This window comes from Salvelinus sp. IW2-2015, unplaced genomic scaffold (genome assembly GCF_002910315.2).
Source record: "Salvelinus sp. IW2-2015 unplaced genomic scaffold, ASM291031v2 Un_scaffold6780, whole genome shotgun sequence".
Classification (NCBI taxonomy): Eukaryota; Metazoa; Chordata; class Actinopteri; order Salmoniformes; family Salmonidae; genus Salvelinus; species Salvelinus sp. IW2-2015.
In genome coordinates this window covers 2,635-7,954 of record NW_019948042.1, presented here as the reverse complement: position 1 = coordinate 7,954, position 5,320 = coordinate 2,635, and the positions used below count along the sequence as shown (strand labels likewise).

The window sequence follows — 5,320 nt, the reverse complement described above, 5'->3', positions numbered from 1 at the left end:
ATGAAGTTGTACTCCATACGACCTGTCATGAACCTCTCAACCCCCACCAAACATCAGCATGTACTTCACTCTCTACGGCATCCTGGGTGTGGTAAGGAGTAGTAGGACAGCATCCCTTTTCACTCCCTGAGGAGACATACCATTAAATCCATCAATGTATTTGACATGTGCTATATAGTTCTGAATGTTCCTCCACATCATGTTTTGTAGATTATTGAAAATGTGGTTTATTGCCTTACTTTGTATCAAAACAAAAAGTAATTCTTCTCCAGGAAGAAAAAGAGCAAACTGTTGAACACCTACATTTGGCTGGTGAAGGTAACGTATTATTTTATATTTTTGCAAATATATGTACACAGTGTATGGGAGTCATTTTTGCACTTTGGTTTCTCATTCTCACAGTTAGTTACAGTATTTGTTAGGCACACAACATCCATTCACCAATATGTACTGGATAGCAATAGTGATATAATTTGGTTAAACTAAAAAATATTTTTATTTTTGACTGTAGAACAATCTAAACATCATATTATAATTTTGAATGCTGCTTACAAACATATTGTATTGTTGCTAATGTGTTGTTTCAGGAATGGGAGAATGATATTTTCAGCTGGGACCCAGTCCAATGCGGCTCTGCCAATATTTCTCTCCCCAGGGAAAGGTTCTGGTCACCAGATGTGGTAATCAATGAATTGTGAGTTAAACATCTCTATAGTCTATATAGATACGTAATACTATTTTTTTGATGGAACATTGAATCTTATACTGATATCAGCCCATAGAAACACATTGAATAACATATTCATACATGGAAAAACAAAAGTAAAACATTTTGAAAGGAAGTTTGTTTTAAAGTGTCCGTCCTATATCTGAGAGCTATAAGAAAGATCAGGAAATGTATCATTTTTTTGACCAATATTTWAACTATTTTTTTGCCGCTAAAACTACTTCAACATGCAACAATTTCAACGATTTTACTGAGTTACAGTTCATATGAGGAAATCAGTTGAAATACATTTATTAGGCCTTAATCTATGGATTTCACATGATTGGGAATACAGATATGCATCTGTTTGTTACAGATAACAAAAAAATAACCAAAAAAATAGGCATAGGATCTCGTTGCGGTATTTTTGTGCATTGAAATTGACAATTGATCAAATGCAATTGTGTTCGTTGTCCGTAGCATATGCCTGAGCATACCATAACCCCACCGCCACCATGGGGAACCCTGTCCACGATGTTGACATCAGCAAACCGCTCGCCCAAACAACGCCATACACATGGTCAGCGCTTGTGTGGCCGGTTGGACGTACTGCCAAATTCTCTAAAATGATGTCGGAGGCAGTTTATGGTAGAGAAATTGACATTAAATTCTCTGCCAAGAGCTCTGGTGGACATTCCTGCAGTCAGCATGCCAATTGCACACTCCCTCAAAACTTGAGACATCTGTGGCACTGTTTTGTGTGACAAAACTGCACATTTTAGAGTGGCCTTTTATTGTCCCCAGCAGAAGGTGCACCTGTGTAATAATCATGCTCCTCAATCAGCTTCTTGATATGCCACACCTGTCAGGTGGATGCATTACTTTGTCAAAGGATAAATGCTCACTAACAGGGATGTAAACGAATTTGTACAAGCTGACGTCAAGGCAAAGGGTGGCTACTTTGAAGAATCTCCAATATAAAATAATATATAAAATACAATTGTTTGGTTACTACATGAATCCATCTGRATTTTTTCATAGTTTTAATGTATTSACTATTATTTTACAATGTAGAAAATAGTGAAAATATAGAAAAAACATGGATTGAGTAGGTGTGTCCAAACCTTTGACTGGTACTGCATGTACTTCCATCATTTATTTGAACTGGTACCGTGCTACCTTCAGATAAGTCTTGTGAGGCTTGTGGTTGTCCTAGAGCAAAACAACAAACATGTACGTGTTTGTGAGAGTCTCACCTTTTGGACAGAGGTTGGTAACTTCTTCAAACGAGTCTCGTGATGTTTATGGAGTGCGTGGAGCAAAATGGAAGACACCATAGTATTTGTGAGAGTCTTATCTTTCCATGGAGTGGTCATTTTAGTTTGTTTGGGCTCTACAGACGTTTTCGAGAGAAGACTGATTTTCAGGATATCTAAAGGTCTGACAAACATCGCTGTAGCTCAGCAACCTTCCACCGCAGATGCGGAAGGCCGTCATTGGCAGATGTGGTGGATTGAGACACAGGCCATACAAATCCATAGCTTAAACAGACAGATCTTGATAGGGAWGTTTKTATTGTGCTAATTAGACTCCGGCAGAGGAGCGGACATCTTAACAAACACTTTAATTCTGTCCCTTTTTATTGCACTAGTGACTGCTTCAGTCAAYATTAAGAAATATAAAACATATGATTTATATCATGCCCATGGTTTGAAGTCGTCCCCKTATTTCTCCCTGTCTTACAGTATGGATGAAAACAGATCTCCCATTGTCCCTTATGTGTACATTAAGCACACTGGTATAGTGCGAGACGCCAACCCTGTCAGAGTGGTTAGCTCCTGTAACCTGGAGATCTACACCTTCCCCTTTGACGTCCAGAACTGCACCTTCACCTTCAGATCCTACATCCACCACGGTAAGACGTCAACGCAACCACGCTTTAGGACTAACTTGACAATAAGGGTCCGAAGCCAAACCCATCGCTCCTTCTCTCCCCAAAAAACATCCTGACTCTCTCTTGTGATCTGAAATGATAGGTATGAAACAGGGTTGTCCACTGAGTCCGTTTTTGATATTACTCGTTGTCAACAAAGGGATCTGTTTGCTATGTTTACCATTCCCTCAGTACAGATCATGTTCTGCTTCCATATAGGTTCAGCACATTCATCCCAGTATGTCCCATTCCTTTATCTCCCCTGCAGTGTCGGACATAAGGATTATCTTAGGGAAGAAGGTGGAGGACATCCTGAAACGCTCCATTAGCGTGTTGTCCACTGAAGGGGAGTGGGAGCTGATGGACATCAAATCCAGCAAGTTAAAGTTATCAACATTCAATCAGGGAGAAAGCAACCCCTATGATGAGCTCTGCTTCTTTGTAAGAACCCAAAGAACTGCAATTACTCAGACGCCATTAGTTTAGCTCTACTAGTACTGAACGTTGAGTTCTCTATATTTCTAGCATTACTTTTGTTTCAGAGAGTACTTCCTGTTTCACACATAGGATGCTAACCCAGATAATTATGGCTTTGTCTTGTCTGCTATGGGAATCTACTGCACCAAGCCAGATCACACTTGAAGGTTGTCATTCACTGTTGTATCTCTGAACTGTAGATTGTCCTGAGGCGCAGACCAACCCTCTACGTGGTGAACCTCCTGATCCCCAGCTGCTTCCTCATCACTGTGGATCTCTTCAGCTTCCTGTTGCCTCCCCAGAACGTGGACCGCGCCTCCTTCAAGATGACCCTAATTTTGGGCTACTCGGTCTTCCTGCTCATCGTGAATGACCTGCTGCCCGTCACAGGAAGCACCATCCCACTGATAAGTGAGTATGAATACATGTGTCCTGGAAGCACCATTTTTGTCGTAAATAATACCTGTAGAGGTAAATGTTTACTTTGTGTTATTGGATTAGCTGGTTAGGTCAAGTATCATTTTGAAGTCCACTTCCTTTGTCCTCCTAAGAGTGGCTGAATATGTTCTCTCTTCACCTCAATCTTCCTCCTTCTCCCGCCCATGCAGATGTGTTCTTCGCCATCTGCTTGGCTCTGATGGTGGCCAGCCTGCTGGAGACTATTCTCATCACCAACCTCCTGGTCGGCTCCAGTAACTTCCACCCAGTGCCTGGCTGGGTCCGATTGCTCGTCCTGCGCTTCATGGGCACCCTCGTCTGGCTGCCTCAAAAATCAAGAGAGGACAAGATCATCCTCAATCCAGTTGCAGGAGGTACCCCTGATCTGATCCTTCCAGGGAGTTACAATTACACAGACTTTCAGGCAATTAGCATATACTTGTCTTGTCCAACCCAAAGCAATATAGTGAAGCATTCAATAACAGGCCTGAACAGTAACATAAATGCAGGAATCACTCTGATACGTTTCTCCAGCCACTTGACTAGGTCCGACCTTAGACAGAATTGTACGTCCCACGTAAGTCAATAATTTCTGTCTTTAGGAGGTATATTCATCATTTCACCTTTCTCCCTTCCTTCCCTCTTTTCTCTAACAAACAGACTTGAAAGTCTGCCCTCTAGTGACGGTGGAGAGACAGGTTCAAAAAGGAGAACCAGGTGAGATGTGGGCAGAGGCAGGCGATTCAGCCCTGGCGGAGCTGAGGAAGCTGGGCAATGAGCTGCAGTCCATCCGCCTCCAGGTGGTCCAGCATGTGGACGGGAACCAGATCTCCCAGGACTGGATGCAGGTGGGCTACATCATAGACCGGCTGCTGTTTGTCGTCTACTGCATCTTCATCACCTTCAGCTTCATCGTCATCCTCAGCATCTGGAGTAATTCGTTCAACCAGTGATGTAATAAATAAAAAATATGTGGTTAAATGCCATTCGTTGTGAAATAAGTAACGCTCCCTATATGTTCTTAGCATTTTCCCACGATAGGTGGCTAAATGTTTGTGTAAAATACAAAATGTGTGGAAATAGTGCTTACCCTCCACTACACCACCGCGTACAAGACTTAAGAGTCTACCATGTTGTCAACTGCTGTTTAGATTTAAAAACAATTACCTTAACATTACCATAACTTTAACAATTGTTTGTTTGATCTTCTGGCTGCACTGAGTAGGTATGTTGACTTATATWTTACTATATTAGAGGAAATATATTTTTATTTGTCAAATAAACATACTGTCACGAAAACCACTGTTTCATTACTAACAACAATTCATTGGGGTTATCTGAGACGTTTTCTGAATTGTAATGTTGATGGTGGATCAATGATGATGAAGATGATTAATATCTGTCACGCAAGACATGGATCAATGACATGCAAAGTAGGGATCATCAAAAAACCACATCCTTCACTATGTTATTTTGGGGTATTTTATTAGGATCCCCATTTGCTGTTACAAAAGCAGCAGCTACTCTTCCTGGGGTCCACACAAAACATGAAACATGACAAAACACAGAACATTAATAGACAAGAACAGCTCAAGGACAGAACTACATGCATTTAAAATGGCACACATAGACTACATGTCAATACATACACACAATATCTAAGTCATGATAGGGGAMAGGCYTTGTGCCATGAGGTGMTGCTTTACRTGTTTTTGAAAACAGGTTTGCTGTTCATTTGAGKAATATGAGATGGAAGTGAGTTTCAG

At 41.2% G+C, this 5,320-nt stretch overlaps 1 pseudogene; it reads left to right on the top strand.

Annotated features, from left to right (window-relative positions):
- On the top strand, positions 1-4,507 carry LOC112079050 (5-hydroxytryptamine receptor 3A-like; annotated as a pseudogene).
- Positions 4,508-5,320: the final 813 nt, after the last annotated feature.